This window comes from Sinocyclocheilus anshuiensis, unplaced genomic scaffold (genome assembly GCF_001515605.1).
Source record: "Sinocyclocheilus anshuiensis isolate Anshui unplaced genomic scaffold, SAMN03320099.WGS_v1.1 scaffold733, whole genome shotgun sequence".
Lineage (NCBI taxonomy): Eukaryota > Metazoa > Chordata > Actinopteri > Cypriniformes > Cyprinidae > Sinocyclocheilus > Sinocyclocheilus anshuiensis.
This window is the reverse complement of record NW_015539923.1, coordinates 529,585-538,528: the sequence shown is the minus strand read 5'-3', so window position 1 is coordinate 538,528 and position 8,944 is coordinate 529,585. Positions and strand designations below refer to the sequence as shown.

At 35.9% G+C, this 8,944-nt stretch overlaps 1 pseudogene; it reads left to right on the top strand.

Moving 5' to 3' along the window:
- Nucleotides 1-5,173: 5,173 nt before the first annotated feature.
- The window catches only part of LOC107686612 (neuropilin and tolloid-like protein 2), a 10,684-nt pseudogene continuing 6,913 nt past the window's right edge, over nt 5,174-8,944 (top strand).

The following is an 8,944-nucleotide window of genomic DNA, read 5'->3' as shown; positions in this document are numbered from 1 at the left end:
CCCCATATTTCTATATTTCGTAATATTTTATTTTATAATGCCACATTTATTTATTTTTATTTTTTGCTGCTGTTGCTGCTATAAGAAATTATCCACAAGATGGAGACACAGAGCTGTGGATCATTTTGGCAGTGTAATGTGTAATAGTAATCTGATGATTTTTTATTTATTTACAAATTACCCTATATGACCCTGAGATTAAAGCATTGGTTTATGTCTTTCCTTTTAATATTCTAGATACCACATTCATGCAACTTCATCTCTATCCTTATCTCTCTCTTGTTTGTGTGTGCAGTCAGCTGTGTTTTTGCTATGGATGGTGGCAGCTGTTGTTGCAAGCAGTGATTGTACAGCTGAAGCAGTAATTGCAGAGCTGTGAGAACTATCTGCTTGTGTAATGAGTGTGAGAGACAGAGATGAAGCTGTTATCACTCTTAAGACTCTCAGTCCCTTCATTCTGATTCCTCGCTCAGTGTCTGTCATGACATTTTCATGCCCTTCCGTCCTTTTTCGGAGGAAGCTCTTTGCACAGAAAGTAAATACCCAGAGATGATTAGAAACATATGTTTGGGAGGAAAGACGGTAGCAGAGTTGGAGTGCTAGCGTGTTTTTGTTTTGAAATTGTCCTCTCACCACTTAGATTATACATTTCCTTCTGTTGAGAAGGAAATAACATACACATAGATTAGATTTCCTTATTTAAAAAACAACAACAGAGAAACACATAAATAGTGTGCATTTATGTTTATTTTATTGCAAAGTAAAGCCAAAAATCTTTAGATGCAGCGGATGCTGTCATACCAGTCCAGCCAGAAATAAGAGTTTCATTGTCATTCAGAGCATGTGAAATGATAATGCCTTGGGTTTTATCCATAGTGTCTTTGAGCACATGTGCAGCCATAGATGTGTCTGATGATGTAACTCATGGGATTTTATAAACCGACTGAGATTGACATAGAGATTTCTACAGAAATCATTGCCTTTCCACCAAGGTCACGTTTCATCTCAAGATTATAAGCTCAAACATCTAACGGATGTGGTCCGCTGTAAATAAGGATATGACTTAAAAGTTTTGAGATTTTAATTTTCAGGATAGACTAGTAAAAGAAAAGTTACCTATACCAACTTTATACTAACAGCAGTGAAGATGTGTTTCTGACCTCTTTGGGGTGAGTGGGTTGCTGGTGGCTTTAATGTATTTTGAGGTTATTTTTAGTCTGAGGGATGAGAGATTTGCTGAAGTCTCAGATTGCTTGAGATCTCACTCCCCATGTTCTCTCGGAGAGAGGCCAGCTGCCTTCATTTCGGTCTTTCAGTGAAAATCTGAGTGCGGCAGATACATAGATCGTTTGCGCTATACTGCCATTTTTAATATTGCTAATATATATGCCAATTTTATTTAAATTATTTGTTGTGAGCTAAATTAGGAAATTAGAGAATTTTGCAGATAGATAGATAGATCAATTCAGTTCAGTAAATAACACCGTGTGACAATAAGGATTTATGCGATTATAAAGAATGCTATGAGAACCACGAGGACATTAGCAAAGTCAACATCACACATCCATTAAAATATATGAAGAAAATGGCTTGTATCTTCAATGTCATATTGGAATCAGATTGTGTGCGCTGTCACATGTTATAGTCTAATCCAGAGTGTTTCCTGGATTTAACCCTTCAAATCACATACACATATGGCTGGCTATACAGGGTTTATCTACCATGTGTTCTGTGCTGTGAGTTTGAAATATATACATATAAAATATCAGGTGATATTAAGGATCATATATGAAGCATGTAATGTTACTGATTCTGATAAGAGGATATTGTGGTTGTGCATTATGGGACTACATGTTGAGTGTGTATTAGAGAGAAAGATGACAGTAGGATGAGACTGTTTTGATGAATCTGAAGGATGCAAAACCTTTGGCTGAACAGCTACTCGGAGAATGTAAAAGATTTAATACACTGTGTGTGTGTGTGTGTGTGTGTGTGTGTGTGTGGCCATATGGCTGTCATAAGTGTTTGGGTTAAGTTTACTCGTCTTCTATGGTCTTTCTTCCACTCTTAAAATTCAGTTGGCTTAGCTATACATACTTTATAGTTTTAAACACAAACATAAATGTTCTTTTAATTAATTTAGATTGTTTAAATATTACTAATATTCATGTTTATTAATATAAATATAATTAAGTAAAACGCTTTACATGTCTGGTTTCACTGGCAGGTCATACATGACACTGCATTCTTTTTTTTGCTGTTTTGAAATTAAGTTTGCTGACAGGAAATCAACTAGCAAATTCTCCCTCTCTCTCTCGCTCTACAAAGCACCAGATTAACAAAAAGATTTTACTCTTTTCTTAATCCTTCAACACTCAACCAGACGCGACAGCAAGATTGACTTAGATCTGTAATCACATGCAGACAAATACACAGAAGTCATTAACTTAGATGCTTCAGAAAAATGCCATGCCTAACTGATGCTCTTTTTGAGTGTTATATAAAATAAATGTGATTTCATATAGATGTTTAATTGCATCTTCAGATTATATTACATATAAGATTTTGTACAGCATTACAGGGGAATTACCTCATTACACAATATTAAGGGAATAGTGAAACAAACCTGTGCACATACAGTAGCCGCTGTTTAAAAAAATGTCATTCATTAATATTTTTGCCTGTTTTGTTTGACAAACCATCTTCAAACCATCCATCCATGCATTTATGTATTATTCTGTTAAGTAACACACGGTAGGTAAACCTGGCCAAGTGTAGATCCTATACCTCAATGGTTACCTCGGTGGTTGACTTCAGCACAGAGTGGCTTCATTGCCTTATCTAGGCCATTGTAAATGAATGTGGCAGAATCTCTATTCTCAGGTGAGAATCTCATCTTCTCTGTCAGAGATCAAAGGGAGTTTCAGCTTCATTTGAATTGCAAATAAGTGCCATCATACTTCACTGGCAGCTTAAGTTATTTATGAAAGCTCTTTTTATGTTAGTTGTCAGCAGGCATGGTCCTGTTGGGCCATGAATGGAAAACTATTCTGTGATCATTTAAACAGTGCATATATTTTAACTGGTTTGGAGCTTAATTTAAAAGGCTTTAATAAACTTTATTCCATTTTACAGTGCCGAAGTTGTACCACAAACAATGAGACATTTATTAATGGTTTGGAGTATGGATTACTTGTGGATTATTGTGATGTTTTTATCAGCTGTTTGGACTCTCATTCTGACGGCACCCATTCACTGCAGAGGACCAACTGGCGAGCAAGAGAGGTAATGCTAAATTCCTCTAAATCTGTTCTGACGAAGAAACAAACTTATTTACATCTTGGATGGCCTGAGGGTGAGTAAATGTTGAGCAAATTTATATTTTTGGGTGAATTATTCCTTTTATACTAGGGTTAAGTTTTAACAATATTTTTGCAACTTTTAATGCATTTGTTTATGTGCATCATTTAAAAAAACTGCATGTAGATTTATAGTGTATGTATAGTTTTAGATGCAGTTTCTTTGCTGACTCCCTACATAACATGATGTAACAGTCACATGACATAATTAATATTGAGTTTTATTAATCAACAGTTGAATGGTGTCGGCTTAGCGCAGTTAAACAAAAATGTATTTAACATGCATAGGATGAAAATGATAATGAATCTTTCAAAATACAATTATGGGAAATATTTGTAAACATTTGCCAGTTTAGATGGATCCATGATTATCCCCACCTCCAAGCCTCTATAACATTATGAGCAATGATCATAAATCTGATCTCTTAGAGCCACATGATTTGTGGCATCATTCATGTTTATACCACAAACACTGTGGGATAACTTATGAAGTTTAATACTACAGGTCAAGGGTTTATGAGCAATAATAATAGTGATGCTTGCCAAGTTTAAAGGTTATTAAAGCCGTAGTGTGTGACAAACCTTGACAGTCAATGCATTGCGTGATCAGGCGTTGAAAGTCAGATATTATTAGAATTCATATCCCTCCTTACAGCATCCATGTAATCAGCTTCTGCGACATGCTTCATCAGTTCAGTCCCCATACTGCTTATCAGGTGTTCATGGGTGGGACAGACCCCTCCGAGAGACCAGTGTTAAGTCTTAAATCCCTTGTTTCCAACAGCTGTGCAGACCCCATCCGCAATATTATGAATTCTACTATCAAGACTTAGCTTGTGAATATTACTTAGGTCATGTGGATGCATCTTTGTAATCTTCCTAGAGCTGTGGTTCTCAATCCTGGTCCTGGCTGGAGTACTGTACATTTCAGATGCCTTCTAATCTAACATAACTGATCGGCTTATTAATAGAGCGTTCAAAACCTGAAATATGTGTGTCCAGTAAGAGAGACACCCAAAACGTGCAGTGCTGGGGGCCCTCCTGGACCAGGATTAACGAACTGTCCTAAGACGTCTTTACACAGTTTAAGACTGCTCTGTGCAGACTCTGTCCTGCCTTCAAAGCCTGGCAGCTCTGACTTACCTCAGCCCTTAGTGCCTAAAGCAGTTTGGATGCTGCTGTATATATTTAAAGGGGTCATATGATGCTGCTAAAAAGAACATTTCTCTTTGGATTTGAGACTTTAGTCTTTGCAACTTTACAGATCTTCTTTATGCACCAAGAGCTTGTAACACTCCAAAGAGAAAGGAAAAAATGAAATCGCATCATATGACCCCTTTAATTCCTAATTTATAGTTTCATATTTTTAGGTATAATTTAATTATTTCACATTTATACTTATAATTGAAGATTAAAGACAATATATTTTTTAAATATCTGCAATAAAAACAATTTTTTTTAATTATGGTTATATATTATATTGTAAAAAAATATATATTTCTGCAACTATAATTTGTTTGTGCATCATTAAAAGCCTGTGTAAATACACATTTTCTTAGTATATGTGTAGCTTCAGATGCAGCTTCTGTGCCGCCTCGCATCAGTACATAAGGCGGAACAAATGTACTCTGACCTAATTAATATTCATGAGTATTAATCAGCAGTTGAATGGTGCAGATTTAGCGCCTATCAGCCAATCAGTTGCACATACTGCGCTTAGGTCATGGAATTAATTAATATTCATGAGGCAAGCCTTTTTCCTCCTCAATGTCATAATGAGAACTGGCTTTTCGGAAGCGCGTCGCTCAGGAGTTTCTGCAAACGTCTCGGCGTATACAGTTTATTTTGGTGCTCTTTTAGAGCTTTCAAATGGATTTTTTCCAGTTTATTCCAGGAAAAAGATTCTGCTTTATTCATGGAATCTGTTGCAGAGCCGTATTGCGACGGTCTAACTTGATGTCGTTGAAAATGTAGATAACACAATCTCACGAGAGTAAAAGTGTACAGTGAAAGTGGAAATGCATGAGGGTGAGTTCATGTTTTAATTATTGATGTTGCTTCAATAATTTAATTCATTGTTAATGAATGCTACTTTTGTCTTTGTAAATCTGATGCCAACTTATTTGTGCGAATGTCAAACATGTTTTGAGAATAGCCAATGTCATGTACATTACAGTAAAGCACTGTGGTTTTACCATGGTACAGTGATGGTATCAGATTCATCATAATTGTTTTAATAATTGTCATAATAGCATGTCTCCCTCCATTTAACTTGCCACAATCATTTGTCAATTATTATCAGCTTTATAAGTTTTCAGTGTCAACATCGATTTTCTTCACTATTAATCAAATTCAAATTTGTGGACAAAAGTAAAAAAATAACCTTCAATGCAATTTATGCCTTTTAAAAAAATTAATGCAACAATGGAACTTAAGATTTCAATTGTAATGGGTTGACATTTTACAGTGCATATTTACGTTACTCCAAGATACTTAAAAGAATACCGTAGCATTTTAATGTAACCATGGTAATACCATAGTATTTTTTTTTATCTTTTCATACATCCAGCTCATAACATCATTTAGAGTTCAAAACAGAATTATTTCTTGGCTTTTCACTGTTGTTTGATCAGCCAGCCCAGAAAGCCTTTAGTAAAGTTATATCAAACCAGATTGAATGTCTGCTTTGACCACAGTCTGTGTTGGTCAGTGAAAATACAGCAGATCGGACATCTGGTGCTGAACACACAGCTCTTCTACAAACCCTTAATCAAACCACATATCCTAGAACTGTATTCATGACATTCATTCATCAAGTCATAATCGCTAATGGCTTGAAGAGGCTGATGTTTTTGGGTCATTCCCATGTATTTTAGTGAGAAACAACATCAAAAACACGAGCAAGTTATAGAGTTCTGTTTTGTGGTTTCAGTTGATTTGTCTCACTCCCATCCTGTTTGATGAAATTACATGAATTGGTTTGATATCAGAGGTTGATAAGATAACTCTCAATCCCTCATGTCATGAAAATCACGTGTGATGTCCCTAAACACATCCTTGGCCAACATGTGCTGCAATCATTTAAAAAAACCTTTGTTGTCAAGCGTCATCAATGATGTCAACTCACTGTTGAGCTTGAGCTCTGATTGCAAAATGTTCTGGGTTCAGATCTTAGGCTGGTGTCATTTTTCCCTTTTAAAAAACTTGTGAATTGGCAGCTCTGTATGTGTGGATCAGGAGTTTGGGAGCTTGTTAAATTTTATTTTAGGCTTGATGAATGTGACCTGAACATCCACATCCCACTGTGAACATCTTGTTTTCAAGGGCAGACAAATAGCAGTATAAGCAGGTGTGGAGTAAAACAATGTGGTGTTAGATCAGTAATTACAACAAATTAGTAAGGTGTTTGAATATAATAATGTTCATATTATGAAAACAGTTAAGCATTTATATTTACAGGTAACTTTAACTGAACAGAGAGCTACACTTCAGCTCAAAAGTTTGGGGTCAGTAAGAGATTGACTGATTGCTTGATTTATTTTTTAAAGAAGTGAATAAATTTATTCTGTAGGCAAACATTTAATTGATCAAAATTGACAGTAAAGACAATTACATTGTTAGGAAAGATACATTTTTTTATTATTATTTCAAATAAATGTTGTTCTTTTGAACTTTCTTAACATCAAAGAATCCTGAAAAATATTATCACTGTTTCCACAAAAATATTAATCAGCACAATTGTTTTAAACATTGATAAAAATAATAGGCTAAATGTTTCTTGAGCAGCAAATCGGCATATTAGAATGATTTCTGAAGGATCATGTGACACTGAAGACTGGAGTAATGATGCTGAAAATTCAGCTTTGCATAACAGGAATAAAGTACTTTTTAAAATATATTAAACTAGAAAACAGTTATTTTAAACTCTCTATTAATATTTCTGTTTTTACTGCATTATTGATCAAGTAATTACAGGCTTGTAAACATAAGAGACTTCTTTTTACATTTTTGACATACCTGCTATCTGAGTTGTGTTTGATTTCTTCATAGCGTGTATCTTGTTAAGAAAAGTTCACTGAACGTCCAAGACCACTCCAAGATGCCCAAGACTTTGTAAACATGCCCCATTTTTGTTTTCTTGCAGCCGTGGTTCTGCTTATCCTGATAGAGGAGGGTTTCGCACTGGCACAGAAAACTCAAGGTTGGTTTGAAGTGGGAACTCGCATGCAAAGCCACATGTTTAAATTTGAGTGTGAGAGAGATTGAAACAGAACAAGAAATTGAAATGAACATTTAATGAGTCTTTCCCATCTGTTTTGCTTTAATAGCCATTACCTTTAATGTAGATCATCTTATGTGTGTGTATCCTGTTAGCTTTGCCTCAGAATGTGGCTGTTGAGGATAAGAAACCGGCTCACTGCGGAACTTTGATCCAGACGGCAAATGGAGGATCATTCAGTTCTCCAAACTACCCCAACACCTACCCACCAAACAAGGAGTGTGTGTACATCCTGGAGGGTATGAGTCTCACTTCCACAAGCTTCCACAGATACCTGTCCTATTTGCTGCTTTGGTTAAATATGCACTGCATACATAACCATTCAAAAGTTTGGGGTTCTTGCTGAATTAAAGGATTAGTTCACTTGCAGAATAAAAATGTCCTGATTTTCTCACACCCATGTCATCAAAGATGTTCATCAAAGAGATTAAGGTTTTTGAGGAAAACATTCCAGGATTTTTCTCCATGTAATGGACTTCAATGGGACCCAAGAGGTTGAAGGTCCAAATTGCAGTTTCAATGCAGCTCTACACGATCCCAGCCGAGGAATAAGGGTCTTACCTAATGAAACAATCTGCCATTTAAAAAAAAAAAAAAAATGTATATACTTTTTAACCACAAATGCTCTTCTTGCACTAGCTCTACCTCCCGCATTATGTAGTCACGTTGGAAAGATCATGTGTGACGTAGGCGGAAGTATCGACCCAGTGTTTACAAAGCAAGGTGCAAAGAAAGTCAAATGCCCTTTACAAACGATGTTGGACAATTTTGAAGTTGGAGGAGAAAATGAGATGGAGTTTTTCGCCCTACCGTACCTTTTTGAACCGAAGTACACAGACGAAGAACTAACCACGTGTGGCCTTTCCAACATGATTATGTATGTTTATGCGCATCTCCGAGCCAGTGCAAGACGAGCATTTGTAGTTAAAAAGTAGTGTTTTTTTTAGAAAATGACAGATCGTTTCGCTAGATAAGACCCTTATTCTTTGGCTGGGATCATAAAGAGCCCTTTGAAGCTGCATTAAAACTGCAGTTTGGACCTTCAGCCCGTTGGGTGTCCCATTGACTATATGGAGAAATAAAATCCTGGACTGTTTTACTCAAAAACCCTAATTTCTTTTCGACTGAAGAAAGAAAGACATGAACATCTTGGATGACATGGGTCTGAGTAAATTATCAGGGACATTTTTATTCTGGAAGTGAACTAATCCTTTAAAGGTGCCATAGAATTAATGCATTGATACAATATTTTAAATTGTTCTCTGATGTCCCCAGAGTATGTATGTGAAGTTTTATCTCAAAATAC